At 50.8% G+C, this 15,774-nt stretch overlaps 1 non-coding gene across 1 annotated transcript; it reads left to right on the top strand.

The window, feature by feature from the left end:
• Positions 1-6,242: 6,242 nt before the first annotated feature.
• LOC115867921 lies at positions 6,243-6,406 on the top strand. The gene has a single exon (XR_004045321.1). It is a non-coding gene; the product is annotated as a U1 spliceosomal RNA (small nuclear RNA).
• The last annotated feature ends 9,368 nt before the right edge of the window (positions 6,407-15,774 follow it).

The raw sequence follows: 15,774 nt of genomic DNA, 5'->3' as shown, positions 1-15,774 counted from the left end.
CTTAGTGTTTTGCCTCAGTGTGGCGGGATCAGATCAGGCGCAATTCCCACACTGTGTCTTCAGTGTTGTCCCCTGTACGGCTATGGGTCAGTGAGGGACATCGTGTCTCATAGTGGGGATGGCCATGTGGTCCGCTCTGTGGACTGGCTGCTCTGAGTGGGAACACCGTCCTCAAGGCCTGGTGGGTCAGGATGTGCTCCACTCTCTCCTCCTCCCCCTTCATCTGCTCCCATGTACTCCAATCAGATATGTCCTGCTCCCAGAGAAGACCTACGATTCCTAAGCCCTAAATGGACTGCCACACCCCTGCCTTTTCATACCTGCTTTCTAACCAGAAGAGATGAAAAACAGAAAGAAAGGGGAAAAGAAAGAGGGGGAAAATATATGTAGAGAGAAAGGAACTTACCTTGTTGGTCATGGTCTAGGACAGCGGTTCTCAACCTGGGATCACGATCCCTTTGGGGATGGAACAACCCTTTCACAGGGGTCACTCGATTCATAACAGTAGCAACATTACAGTTATGAAGTAGCAACAAAAATAATTTTATGGTTGGGGAGGTCACAACAACATGAGAAACTGTATGAAAGGGTCACAGCATTAGGAAGGTTGAGAACCACTGATCTAGGACAAGAGATTTGCAGATTTATCTTATGGAATGCTCATGAACCCTGGAGATTTAGTGCTTCCTTCCTCTCTCCCTACTTTTTTCCAGGACCAGGGAGGCTAAGTAACTTGGAGATAGACACGGGCTTGGAGAAAGACAGCGCAGCCATCACTGTCCTGAACGCCAGGCTCTCGGGTGCTGTGATTGTATGGGTTGACTAGAGAAACAAATTCATAGTCACTCATAGGTGTGTAAGAGAGAACTTTATATCAAAGAGCAATTGTACATTAAGAAAACAACCCAGTCCAGTCCAGATCAAGTCCATATGTCCGATATTATCCCATATGTCTGATACTAACCTACAAATTTCTCTTCAGGCTCACACAACATATGCACAGACTTGCTAGAGGCAGGAAGATCACAGGCCAGTGAGTGCAAAGTCCTGTGGATCCAGTGGTGGTAGAAGCATCTTAGCCCTAGGGGTCCCCACCAGCTCCAGAGCTCTAGCATAACTGCATGTGTCTTGTCAGCAGGAAGACAAAAGCAGAGAGTATCTATGCTCTAAGGAGCTAATTATCTCCTTCACACCTCCAAATGAGGTCATCATCTGCGACCTGATTGACAGGCTGGACTCCACCCCTTCGCAAGTTGACAGGTAACCACCAAGCTTGGCAGTGGCCTGCACCAGGAGACATTGTGGTCCCCTGCCAGGAAACAGGCTTCTATGACTCTCTATTAGCTCTTACTGAGTCACAGACTCAATCATGTCCCTCAAACGTCTCCTAAAGGTACCCAATCAATTCCAGCCAGAGGTGCCAAGTTCCAAAGCACACCTTCAGCCCTTGAGGAGAGGAATGGTCCACAGATGGAGCAGCTGCTTGGTGGTGGGCTTCAGCAAGTCTGTGAGCTCACTCACAGGAAGACATTAGCAGCCCCTAAGGAAGCAGAGCAGAGTAGAGCATACGTATCGGGGAAGACATATGTTTAATAGGCATAATTCTTCCCCTTCTAGTAAGATCACACTCACGGCTTTCCCTTGGGTAGTGAGAAGAGCAGTTGGCATGGGCATTTTCCCCGGCTTAGGGTGCCCAGATGTGCTCCCCTGGTAAGGTCACCTGAGGGGTTGGAGGTAAAGGCACTCATTTTGCTGTATGTCAGGAAGAGAGATCCACTTCCATCCTTCAGGCTCCAGCCATGATCCCAGTCCAGGTGAAGGATGGCTGTTAAGACCTCCCATGTAGCAGGAAGGTGGTTTAACTCCTCCACCCCCACAAGGACAAAGTTACCAATTCATCTGGGTGGGATAACGCTAAGGTGACCAGATGGGGATGTAGCTCAGTGGTAGAGCATTTGACTGAAGGGCATCATGTCACTTTGCTCTGGCAACAACCTAAGCAAATACACTTTCGGAGCCCATGGTATCAATTGTGTTAGAGGGTCATCCAGGCTCCTGGCATGGCACACAGGCCTAAAGCCCTACTGGGAGCTCAATTTATCAACCTCAAAGGCTCAAGCAGAACCTTTGTCCATGCACCAAAGAAGATGTGCCTATAAGGTTGTATCTGTTGTCTTAGGACAACACTTTCTTTCCACCAAACCCCTGGCCTGCCACAGGGCCTTCCCCCACAGGACCTTGGCTCTTGTATTCCACTGATGCTCACACCCCAGGCCAATTCACATCATTAACCCGCAGGCTTCCACCCAGGTGTATTACAAAGGATCAAGGGCCAGAGCATGTGAGTGAGGACCAGCCACATAACCTTTCCTTCAACTCATTGATTGCTTTGCCATGAGCCAGTTTCCCACACCTCAGCTCCAGTCCTTGTGTAGCAGGTGCCTGCTGGCAACAGGGCCTCCTCTGCGCAGAGAAGGGAGACCGCTCCCGCAGCGTGTTCGCCCAGGCAGGTGGGCCGTTTGGACAGGTAGCCCTTCCCATATCGTACACAGACCTTTCCCTGGTGCTTTTATGTGCTTTCTCAGAAACATGGAGCTAAGTGCCCCCACAAAAAGACCCACAAAGACCTGTACTCCTTGTGACCTCCTGGGGGTGGGGGAAGCTTGTATCTTCTCAACAATGGTCTCAGGCAATGCTTGGGTCTTACCCAACCAGATAGCCCCCAGGAATTTGACTATCATTTCCTGATCCTGACACTTTGGGGGGTTCATGGCCCACCTGTTCCCTCACATGATGGTAATTACAGCATCTAGATCATCCTGGAGGCCTGGGGGTGCAGTGGTTATGCATTGGGCTGCGATCCAAAAAGTCACCAGTTTGAAACCACCTGCCACTCCTCAGGAGGAAGATGCGGCTTTCTACTCCCCTTACAGCCTCAGAGACCCACAGAGGCAGCTCTGCCCTGCCCCCTAGGGTCACCATAAGTCAGAATCGACAGCGAGTTTGGTTTGGTTTGGGAGACAATCCGGTCACAGAGAAACATCTTCAGCAGTAAACACGATGTCATCAACATCATGAAACCAATGGCAACCGTGGGGAGGGAAGGGAGTCAGGTTCTAGCACCCACACCACGGCAAATGGTGGGTGTGGTGAGGGTCGATGTCCAAGTCCCCTTCAGGATTGCTCTCACCACTTCTGCCTGCAGTAGACATTCTCCCACAGAGAATCCATCCCTAGAACGTCAATTGCCAAAGGCGGGCCTGGAGACCAGCGGGGTTTCCCAAGCTGTGATCGGCCAGTGCTGATCCTTGTTGCACTCGGTTTCCAGATCACTGAGGGCCACACCGTATGAGTGGAAGGAGAAGCTTATTGGAGCCGGCGCGGGGAGTCAGAGCTACTATAGCTCAATGTCTCTCAGTCCCAGAGCTACTCAAACTCCGGTTGATAAAACAACAAACCACAAGTGGGTGGAATGACTTCGCGGCTAATCACAACTGCACGTGCTGACTGAGGGGATGAACAGCAAGGGAACTGCCCACGGGTCTTCCTTATGGGCCCGGGCAGCAGCAAGTGAGCTTCAGGGTACTTGCTACTCAACGTTTGTTTGCCCTTGACCCATGTACCTCAGTTCCCCCGCAGGGTTTTAGCTTTCACATGACCTGACCTTGGCTCCAACCCCTAGACCTACCAGGGTCCTCACAGAAGCAAAGGTGCTTCCTCGTAGGGGAGGGGCAGTAGGCCCCAGAGGGAGGTATGAGCGCTCCAGCTGAGATTTGTTCAAAGGCTGTGAGCTTTTTTTTACTGCCACCTTGCTGACTACATCCACCCACATCTGCTCTTGATTTCCTCACAAGGGGCTTTGCAGACTGTCCTCAGACCGCCCCCCCCCCTCTCCTTTCCCCCCTGATTTGTACCCCTTCTCTCTAGCGCTCTCTGTTTCACCTGTGTCAGCTGTTCTGGCTTAGGCACTGCTGGGGAGGAGGGAGGGGCTGGGAATTCCTACTTATTTCTGAAGCCAAAAAATGTCTGGCCCCACTGTGGTTGGAATGAAGCTCCTGCTTACTGATTTGGGCTCAGATTTGGGTTCCAGAGCCAAGTGGAAGCAGGAAAGGGATTCAGGGAAATGGAGGGGGATGGGGAGGAGGCTTTCCCACAACAGCAGGAGCCCTTGCTTACAAGATGAAGCCCTGGGCAACATCAGGCCTGACTTGAGTCTCTGTGTCCCCCTCTGCGGCGCAGGGGCTTTGCTGGCCTTAGTGAGCCAACAGGGCTGCACGCCAGGACTGTGGCCCTCCACGGCCACCCCAGCAGGTTTTATAGAAGAGTGATTTAGCAAAATGGAAGCAGACTAGCAAAAAGCAAGAGCATGGTTTTATCGAACTCACAAAGCCCGTTTCCCCTACAGGTGGCTAAAGAGAAGATCCCTGGTGGCACGGCAGTTACACATTGGACTGCTAACAGCAAGGTCGGCAGTTCAAAGCCACCAACAGCTCTGCTAGAGAAAGATGAGGCTTTGTAAGACTTACAATCTCAGAAACCCACGGGCCAGTTCTACCTTATCCTGTGGGGTCACTGTGAGTTGGAATTGACTCAATGGAAGTGAGTTTGGTTATTTTGATGTTTTGGTCTGTTTGTGTGTGGCTAGAGAGAAGTGACTCTATGTGGGGAAAACTTGGGTTAAAACTATCAGGACCAGACTGTTAAGATGGTAGGCTTTGCTTTTTCCACCACACAAAGCCATTGACAGAGAACATGGCCCTGACCCCTCCCCTAAGAGGGTGCTACATTCCTGGTGCACGTGGGTGCTGCCTCTCTGATCATTTCCCCTCCATTACTCCCTTCAAGTCCTAAACCCGGGTGAGCCCTAACCAGGAGAGTGCCCCAGAGGCACTACTGTGTCTAGAACCACCGTAAACCTTGTATGAACAAGAAAGACATCCCTGCTGTCTTTAAACCTTAACCTTTAACTGCCCCCCCACCCCCGCCCCAGAGTCATCTTTGAACCAAATAATAGTTTCGCTTAATTAGCACAGAATGCTTTCCTGGAGCATTGGACTCTTTGAAAGAATGATCTATGTGGGATCAAGTTGACTGGAGCAGCCCAGCAAGGGTCAATGAGAAGATTAGAGGTCAAGGAGTTCACCTTCACTGGAGGTGAGGTCATGTGGAGAAGAACAGGGGAATGCCTGCGGCCCTGGAGAGAGTACTCAATGTCACCGACTTTGGAAGAGTGATGAGATTACTCTCTGCTGTGCCGTGGGTATTTCGTTTTCAAAAGCCTTTAAAGTAAGGCAGTCATCAACCTCTATAATGGTAAGCACTGGCCCTTGGGGTTGTTTGTTACTGTGGCTCAGCCTGGCCTATCCTGACCCATAGACCCTTGTTCACCGGCTGCTCCTATCGTTGCTCTAATTATGGCTCCTCCTTCCCCACACTGCTGATGTGTCACTCCACTCAACCACCCCACACGGTCGCACTTCCAGCTCTGTCAGTGGGTGGGAAGCTCTCTTCCTCTCAGTTTAAATCTCCTACTACTGTCTGTAAGAGGGAGTGCTAGATGTCGATTTTTCCTATAGCCGGCTGGATTGCGTGCCCAGGACAAGGAGGGAGCACCAGGCCACATCCGGTTGGCCCCACCTTGGGGATCCAATTCTGCCCCTAGTCCTAGGCTGAGGGGAACTCAGCTGTGAGTGGGCAGGAAAAGTCTAGAGGCAGGTGTTAGACTCCTACCGAGCACCCCATTTGTGCCCCGCACGCTGCACACATCACCTCATTTGATCCACATGCCAGCCCCTGGTGTAGGCAGTAATGGCCCCAATCTACCAGTAGCAGCTGCCATTGAGTTGATTTAGGTCCATGGCGGCCCCATGTGTATACATAGAGTAGACATTCCACAGGGTTCTCAATGGCTCATTTTTTCAAATAGCCATGATTGCCAGCCTTCTCTGCAGAAGCACTTCTGAAGACTCAAATCACCAACTCTTTGGTTAGCACATCCACTGCCCCTTCCAGGGATTCCAGCCCCATTTTACAGACCAGGAAATGGAGGCTCAGAAAAGGTAAGGCACTCGCCTGCAGTGATTAAGGTTGGGTGTCAGCTTGGCTGGGCCAGTTTTCTCAGTATTAAGATGTAGTCATTTGTGTTAGTCCGGGTAGACTAGAAAAACAAATTCATAGTTATGCATATGTGTATAAGAGAGAGTTTTATATAAAGGATAATAGTACATTAAGAAAGCATCCCAATACTTACCTGGCAGGGGAGATACCATGATCACGAGGGTGGTTTTCCCAGGGCAAGGCTTATCCATTGCACGCCAGATGGGCTGACCCCTGCAATTTCCCCAAATGTGGGAAACTCGACCTCATAATTTGTGGTAGTGGGGGACTGCATTCGCACTCTCCCCTGATTAAAAAAAAAAAAAAGCATCCCAACCCAGTCGAGTCCAAGTCTATAAGTCAGATATTAGTCCATATGTCCAATACCAATCTATAAAGTCCTCTTCAGACTCACGAAACACATGCAATGACGTTGAATGCAGGACGATCACAGGCCAGTGGGTAGAAAGTGTTTGGATCCAGTGGTGTTGTAAGCATCTCAGCGCTGACAGGGGTCTCCGCGTGGTTTCTCCAGCTTCCAGGCTGCATCAGGGTAGGTCCATGTGGCTTCTCCTCGGGGATGTCTCCCAGGGAGTCAATCAAGAGAAAGAGGTGTCTCCTGCCTCCAAGGAGGAACTATCGGACTTCCCAGCATTCTCAGGAGAAAGGCATGCCCACAGAGAAGCTTCATTGTTTATATCTTGATTGACAGGCCAGACTCCACCCCTTCACTCGTAATCCTCTCAAAGTGACACCAGATTCTGTAACCACCACATCATTCCTCATGAGAAGATCTAATATCAGGTAAGCACCTTCATGATGAGATCGGCTATGGTAGCCACTGTGCACCCATAATCCTGGCTCCAATGTAATCCACTTCTATGAGCATGTGTTCACTTTCAGAGTGTGGTGGGCTTTTCCACTCAGGCTGATCTAGACGAGGATCCCGCGAAGCACGTTTCTGAACCTCCCCACACATTAGTTTCAACACTGTCCGGAAAGCACTGGGAAACGAGCTTATTTACTGCACTGGTGTGAGGACTAGCAGAAGTGCCAGACACAGTGTCTACCACAAAACATTCCGTCATTAGCTACCAAGTTCTCCCTTGACCCTCCCCTCACCAATGCACAATTTCCACTTTACTTGTGCTGAACTGGCTATCAGGGGCCATTCATCCATTCACTCATCTGTCTATCCACTTAGCCACTTATCCATCAACCCATCCATCCACCTATCCCTCATCGACCCATCTATCCATTTGTGCATCCTGGTATTTATTTTACATCATTTTTCAAGCACCTAGTACGGTGCCTAAAGAAACCTTAGTCGTGTAGTTAGTTATGCACTGGGCTGCTAACCACAAGGTCAGCAGCTTGAATCCACCAGCTGCTCCGTGGGAGAAAGGTGAGGCTCTCTGCTCCTGTAAAGACTTACTTACAGCCTCAGAAACCTAAAAAGGGGATGGATGGATGGATTGTGAAAAGAGTTGTACAGACCCCAATAAAATGATTTAAAAATGTTGAGACTGATGAGGGCAACAAATGTACAAACGTGCTTGACATACAATGGATGGATGTTTGGATTGTGATAAGAGTTGTATGAGCCCCCAATAAAATGATTTTTTTAAAGATTCTTTAGAAGAATGATAAGTGATGATTCATTAAAAGATGAGTTGGAACAAAACAAAACAAAAGATTTTTAAAAAGAAGAAGAAACCAAAAAAGGACAGTTCTACTCTGTCCCGCAGTGTCATTATGAGTCAGAATCTATTTGATGGCTGTGCCACCAGGTAAGCATTGGATTGCTAAGCAAAAGGTTGACGGTTCAAGCCCACCAGCTGCTCTTTAAGAGAAAGAAGAGGCTCTCTGTTTCCATCAAGATTTACAGCCTCAGAAACCCAAAAGGCCAGTCTGACTGTGTCCTATAATGTCATAGGAGTCAGAATGCGCACGATGGCAGTGAGTTTAGTTTGACGACGACTACTATGTCTAAAAGAAACCCTCATAGAAGTATCGGATTGCAATTCAGTCAGGTCAGCGGTTCGATCCCACCAGCTGCTCCCACAAAAATATACAGTCTCAGACCTTCTATCGGGTTTTCTGAGTCACCATCAACTCAATGGGGTGAGGTTAGTTTTGGTTGAATAATGCCTAGCGGTGTCGTGGTAACACATTGGGCTGCTAGCGGCAAGGTCAGCGGTTTGACATCACCAGCTGCTCCACAGGAGAAAGATGAGGCTTTCTCCTCCCACCAAGATTTACAGTCTCAAAAACCCACGGAGTTTGTCCTGTGGGGCTGTTACGAGTCAGAAATGACTCCATGACAGTGAGTCGGACGCCACTGCAAGGTGTGCACAGGAGATTCCAAACACTTTTCCAACCTGGCTGTGAATAACTTAATGCCAAATGAAGTGTCATAGGAGAGGCATGGAGCAAGTGCTGGGAGATTAAACGCTCCCAGGCCTCTCTTAAAGCTCCAATGGAGGCAACTGCCAGGATTACTTTGTATGTGATAAAAGATTTCCATCTCTCTGCTGAGGACCACCAGGACGGTTTTTCCTTGGCACCAGGAAGACGCCTCCCATTCTAATTATCGTAGCCTAGGTAATGGCTTCCTCTTACCTTCCCAGTCTACTGTACTCAGCCCTTAGTTACTCCGCTGAGGACCATGTACAGAGCCCAGATTTCTTCCAAGATTTTAATTGAACCTTCCACAAAGGATTTCTGAAGCCAACAAAGGGCTCTCAATGAGGAGATGATGGACGCCTTAAAGCCAGCCCTCCGGGAAGCAGACATTGGCTGAGGGTCGCAGCAGAGGCGGGCGCGGGAATGAGAAGGTGAAGGTTTTGCAGGGTTCACCACGGACCTTCGCGCCCCACCCCACCCCACCCCCTTGCAGATCTCTCCCTCCCAGCTCTGAGTCCTGCGCACTTTTTAAATCAAACACATTTCCAGAAATGGAGGGCGGGGGGCGGGGTACTCCTGACGGATGCGGCGCCTGGTAAACAAACAGCTGTGGGGCACAGTTCCCAGTCCAGGGAAAAACGAATCGTACAAGGTTTATCGCCCCAGCGAGGAACAGGGACCCACGGAAATGATGAATGAGACGGGCAGATTCTCTGCAGGCCCAACACACCCTGCAGGAGAGGTTGCTGAGGAAACGCTGCCGACTGCCGCGCTGTTTAGTGTTGTAGGAAACTGCCGTTCTGCTATGAACCTGCAGTGTGCGTTTGGGCAAGGTCCCCCAACCGTGGGAATCTCCCTGTGCTCCCGTGGGTGGAGATATTGCCCCACCTTGCCTGCCAGAACGCGCTTGTTTTCAGGGCCACTTAGCAGGAGGCAGGAAGGCTCCGTGGGAAGCCAGATTCTCCCTCACTCAATGGCTTCAGATGATGTCCAAAGCTGGGTTCTCTAGGGAAGCAAAACAAGTGAAGCTTGTGTATGAATCTGTATGGAGAGCTTGAGCTCCTGCAAATGGCGTGAAATTAATCGTACAGGTTTGGCACGTTCCAAGTCAGGATGTTGGGTTGGAGGCTCCTCTTGGCTCATGGAGCTGCAGAGGCTGAGGAGCCCAAGACAGGCAGGTCACAAGGTAGACTGCTGACAACTCTCAGAATTGGTAGGCAATACGGCGGGCTCACGAACAAAGAACTGGAGGTCGGATGATAAACTAGACCCAGGGAAAAAAAACCCAAACCATAAACCAAGCACTCTTCGCCCGAGTGCACACAGATTGGAAGCTAACCATACTTCTGAGGAAACTCCTTTCAATTGATTCGCTGCTCGCAGCGTCTCATCATGATCAGGATGACCTTATCTTCCGTCTCATCAGAGGAGCCCCACCTTAAACATCGCAGGCGAGTGCCTGGCCTTTTCTGAGCCTCCGTTCCCTGGTCTGTAAAATGGGGCTAGAATCCATGGGTGGATGTGCTAACCAGAGTTGGTGATTTGAGTCTTCAGAAGTGCCTCTGCAGAAAAGTCTGGCAATCGACTATTTGAAAAAATGAGCCATTGAGAACCCTATGGAACGTCTACTCCGTATATACACATGGGACCGCCATGGGACTTAATCAACTCAATGGCAGCTGCTACTGGTAGAAAGAATGGGGCCAACACTACCTACACCAGGGGCTGGCATGTGGATCGAATGAGGTGATGTGTGCAGAGTGCGGGGCACAAATGAGGTGCTCGGTAGGAGTCTAACACCTCCCTCTAGACTTTTCCTGCCCACACGTAGCTGAGCTCCCCTCAGCCTAGGACAAGAGGCAGAATTGGATCCCCAAGGTGAGGCCAACCGGATGTGGTCTGGTGCTCACCTCCCTAGCTAAAAGCTCAGAAACATTGGGTTGATTTCCACTGGGAAACCATTTGCGTTCAGCAGCATCTGGCTCTTAAAAAATTATTTTCCGAAATCCTTCCTCATCTATTACCCCAAACCGAACAAACCAAGCCACTGCTCTTTGACTTGATTCCAATTCACAATAAAAAGGGCACTTCCCCACAGGGCTGGCAGACAAAGGAGCGCTACGCCACCGGGCTTCTCAGGCTGTAAATCTTTACAGAAGTGGGCTGTGCGTCTTTCTCCCCCAGAGCAGCTGGTAAACTCAAACTGCTGACTTTGGGGTTTGTGGTCAACTGCTTAACCACGGACTCATTAGGGCTCATTTCACCCCGGCCCCCTAAGGCGTGCTCCAATTCAGCCTGCCCTTTGGGACTTGGATGTCATTCTCTGAACTCTGGCCATTGGAGAGCTCCTGGATATGAGCTCGTTAGATCCCAGTACAAGCTTCCCCTTCTCCTTCGAGGGGTTGAGGGGTCGTGGCCAGCTCACAGTGCCTCCCTGTGAATGACAAGGAGCCCTTGAGCAGACAAAGCCCCACCAGGACACCCTGGGGCTCAGCACATGGAATAGAGGCTGGATTGTGGTCACATGGTCACTAGCTGGAAGTCCTTATAGAACACACAATGTCCACAAACTCTCCCCCTGCTCTCTGCTTCCACCCTCAACACACGGTCACCCTCCTCCTCCTCGGAGCAGTGGCTGACATTGACGGAGGGCTTGTTGAGGACCAGAATCCCTGTTGTTGTTGTTCTTAGGTGAGGTCAAACTGGTTCGACTCAAGGTGACCTTGTGCACAACAGAATGCAACACCACCCGGTCTGCAGTATTAAATTGGGTGGGGGACGGGCCAGCCCCCACCGCTACTACCCACGGATTCAGTAATGCACAATTGTATGGTTGAGATATATACGTATTATATTAAAGTCATCGGGAGCATGAGAGATATAATAATGCAGTCAGACACATTACATGGTAGCATTGCTCACCTCAACCCAGCTTGGTGGTCCACGTGGAGAGAGGGGGAAGGGAAGGAGGACGGGAGAGGAGAGGGGGAAGAGAGGGGAGCGACCAGTGAGAGTCCAGCCAGAGAGAGAGCTCTATTGCTCGCCCCGGCCTATATGCCTTTTGGGGGCGTGCAAGCCCACTAATTACAGGTAATACAGGTAAAGACATACGTCACAGGAAAGGGCTGCACTATAGGTATTACAGCTATGAGAGGGGGAGGTCTAGGGACATACACGCAATAGGAAGAGGAGGGATTGGGGGTATACGTGTGACAAGATGGGCAGATCCTAGATTTAGGATGGCAGCTTAACTTTGACCTGTTCTCTGGGTCTCCATAGGCACCATTATCAGTAGGGTGTAAACTCCTCCTACAGGAACCACATAGATGACTGCAGTCCTGTCCATTGTCTTTAACAGCAGGGAGCAGGGCCCACTGATCGCCCTCAGGGGAGATGCCTGAGCATCTGACCTCCCCCCACACCGGTCCTGTACCATACTCACAACTGTTCTTCTGTCTGAGCACATTGTTGCAGCCACTGTCCATCCATCCCGTCAAGGGTCTACCTTTTTTTTTTGCAACCAAGCATGATGTCCATTTCCAGAGATGGGTCTTACCCACTAACATGTCCAAAGCCTGTGAGATGCAGTCTGGCCATCCTGGCCTCCCGGGAACATTCTGGCTATACTTTTTCCGAGCCAGATTCGTGTGTTCTCCTTGCTGCCCACGGGGCTTCCAAGCTACGTCACCAGCCCCATCTCTCAACCGCCTGGCTGCTTACAGCATTACAGCAACACCCAAGCTACCACCAAACGGCAGTCGGACAGGCCAGTGGTGGACCAGAATGCCTAGGTGGTGCAAGTAGCTAACAAGTTCCCAGCCTCCCAAAATGTTAAACATCTGAGTCCGCCCAGAGGCACCTCAGAAGAAAATCCTGATGATCTAATGATAAGAACACCCACCCACAGAAGGCCCTCTGGAGCACAGGTCTACTCTGACACGCACAGAGTCACCATGAACTGCAGCCAACCCTCCTGGGACGGCGACAAATCCTGTGGCCCAGACACTATGTCCAGACCTTCCCCGGGGTGTCAAACGCTTTGAACAGTGTGGTCAGAGCCGACACAGCAAGATCGGAACAGACCAGATCTGCAAAGGGTGGGTGCGCCCGAATGATAACGATCAGGAAGCTCTGGGATGTGAGCCTCGTAAGCCACCGCCCTTTCAGGAGCCTGCGCTGGGAGGCTGGAAGACCACCATGGCTGCGGGAAGCACCCGGGTGGCAGTGAGTGAAGAATGCCACGCATTCACAGCAGGGCAGCAGCCACCATCTTTGAGCTGGGCACCATTGTTTACGACTCTGCTGGCTACACGCTGCCTTTGGCGACGAGGCAGGAGAGTCCGTTTCCAGTAGGGTGCTGATCGATTGGTCGTTTCTCCTTTCCCAGTTGTTTCAGCACACTCACGTTTTCCAAACCCAGGTCCGTTCTGGTCTTGCTTCATCAGTCATGACAGGAACTGGGAAGATGTGACTTGAAGGCCCACTTCTCCCAGGCAGGATCGCTTCTAATTCTCAATGGACAGGGCTGGTCCAGCATTCCTCCTCCACTCTTTTGGGTCGCAGCTTGCCCACTTCCTCTGGGGACTTTGTCTTTTTTCACTCAACATGCTCTGGCAACGCTGTCCGGGTGGCCTTTACCCCAGGTCAAGGTGATGGGACCTTTCCTGAAATTTTATATATGGACCCTCGAGACAGAGCTGTCAAGGTTTGATCTTGTTACTATCGGTGACCTTGGCCCCTGCCACACAAACCTTCCAACAGGTCAAGACGAGAGATGGAGAGAAAGATGGGCCAGGCCACGCTGTTCTGGCTTCTGGATCCCCCTGAGCCGGAGATTGGCACCTTCCCCCTCTGCCCAAGGCAGTCCAACGATCCTCTTGTTTGCATAGTGGGCCGGCTTTCTTCCACCTGAAAGCATTTGATCATTAGTGGATAGACAGATGAATGAGATAGATTCCATTATCATGCTCATTTTTACAGATGCAGGAAAATGCTGTTAAATATCCAAGGTCATGTGACCAGTCAGAGGCAAAGCAGGCACTTAAACCCATGACCCCAGAGGCGGCCATGTGGTACTCCCCTTGGTGGGAATGCCTTTCATTCTAGTTGAGTGTGAGTATACCAAGGCCGCCTTGCTGGGTGTGGTCAGATAGAACCGTGTAGACATGGTAATTCTCTTGGAAATAGCAGCTTAAGAAAGAGGTGTGCTTATGAAAATAATTTATCATTTTTCAGGGGTCCAGGAGGGTGAGGGTGAGGGAGGGAGGGAAAAAAGAGCAGCTAATACCAAGGGCTCAAGCAGAAAGAAAATGTTTTGAAAAGGATAATGGCAACATATGTACAAATGTATTTGATACAATTGATGTATGGATTGTTATCAGAGTTTTAAGAGCCCCCAATAAAATGATTTATTCATTAAAAGAAAAGAAGAGGTATGCTCACATATTGCTGAGATAGCTCCACTTTAATGAGAGCCGTGTATGCAAAGCCATCACGATGGTCTTCATGGGGGGGATTCTTTAAGCTGTCAACCACCTGGAATCAGAGTTGACTTGGGCATTTGCAATCTGAGTCACTCGTAGACAGGGGAGTCTTGTACATTCCTTTCGGAGCCCACCGGGAGTCAGTTTTCATTCTGGTTCACTGAGTGCATGAATCATCCGGGACCTCTGGGTCACATGCAACAGACACTGCACCCGGAGTAGCTGAAACCAGAAAGGGTTGTCTGGATGATTCAGAAGTCCAGGCATGTCGCTGCCCTCAGAGCCCTTCGAGACTCCCATACGTGGCCGGCTCACATATACTTCTTCCTCTTCCCCCACCTACACCTGATAGCGCTCTGTCTCTCTCTAGCTCAGCAACAGCCTGAGAGTGGCTGGGTGGAGTGGGATGCGATGAAGGAAGGTGAGAGTAGGCCCACAGAGAGTTCCCGCTGAACATCATCCTGGTGTGGCAACCCTGGAAGGAGGAGGCTTCTGGCTGGCTCCCAGACTCTGCATATAAACTGGTAGCACCACTGGGACCACTGGCCCACCCCTGTGGCCGAGGAGGATGGGCCCTATGATGGGCAGAGCCTTCCCAACTGCAGAAGAGCCTGACCTGAAAAAAAAAGGGGAGGGGGGCTGGGTGGCAATGGTGAACAAAGCCTCTGGTATCCACCCTGAACAGCCTGTTAGAGTTTGCAGGAAGCTTCAGGTGGCCGCTTGGTCCAGTTGTTCCCAGGAGTGGGGTACACAGGAAGACCCTCTATCCCTGGAGTTCCACTTTGCACCACCTGTGTGGCCTCAGGTCGCTGCTTTCCTCCCGTCCAAGTCAAGGGCTTGGACATGATGATGCTTCTGAAACGGCTCCCCGTGCTGGTCATCCCGGAACTGTCACAGCTACAGGAGACGAAGCATCTGGGTAAGGGGCCTTCCTGCAGCCTGAGTCCCCACCTGTGCAGAAGCTGGGGCAGCTGAAGTGGAAGCTGACGCCAAAAGAAGGTGGACCCAAGCAGAGCCACAAAACAGGAATTCACTATGCAGGGACCTAATTTGGAGATCCAAGGCCTGGTCTTTTCAGTCGCCTCCTCTGCAGGTGGAAGTTGGATACTCAATAAGGAAGACTGCAGAAGAACCGATGCGTTTGAATGATGGTGAACAATACCGAAAGGCTCTTGGACTGCCAAAGGAACAAACACATCTGCTTTGCAAGAAGTGCGGCCAGGATGCTCCTTAGAGGGCAGGATCATAAGCCTTATCTCACTTACCTGAGATGTGTTCTGAGGAGCGACCAGTCCCTGGAGAAGGCCCTGATGCTTAACAAAGTCGAGGGGCAGAGAAAAAGAAGACTCGCAAGACAGGGGCTGCATTGAGGGGCTCAAACAGAAGAACAATTGTGAGGTTGGCGCCGGACCAGGTGGTGTGCGTTCTCTTGCCCACGGGGTCACTGGGAGTTGGACCCGGCCCGAGGGCACCTGACAGCAACAACGATGACAGGAAGAACTGCAGTGGGGCAACCTGGAGTGATGCTCGGGGCGTTTTCATGCTTGGGGGGAGAACAGGGTCAGAGAGGCAAAGATCTGGAGTTTTCACTGAGCGATCAGAGAAGGGAAAAGCGACATGTGGAATAGAAGCAACTCCATTACTACAGTCCAGGAAAGGTGAGTGAGTTAGTTAATTGTGCCAGCCTGGCCGATAATCACATGTGGGGCTAATTGAAAGGCGGAGGGATCCATGGGTGGTGAGCCTCGCCTTTCACTAGTAGTTCTCGGGTCTCTTGTTTTGTGATGGT

The sequence above is a fragment of the Echinops telfairi genome, unplaced genomic scaffold (genome assembly GCF_000313985.2).
Source record: "Echinops telfairi isolate 266 unplaced genomic scaffold, ASM31398v2 ScPeMD7_7475;HRSCAF=8513, whole genome shotgun sequence".
Taxonomy (NCBI): Eukaryota; Metazoa; Chordata; class Mammalia; order Afrosoricida; family Tenrecidae; genus Echinops; species Echinops telfairi.
This window is presented reverse-complemented; position numbering and strand designations above follow the sequence as displayed.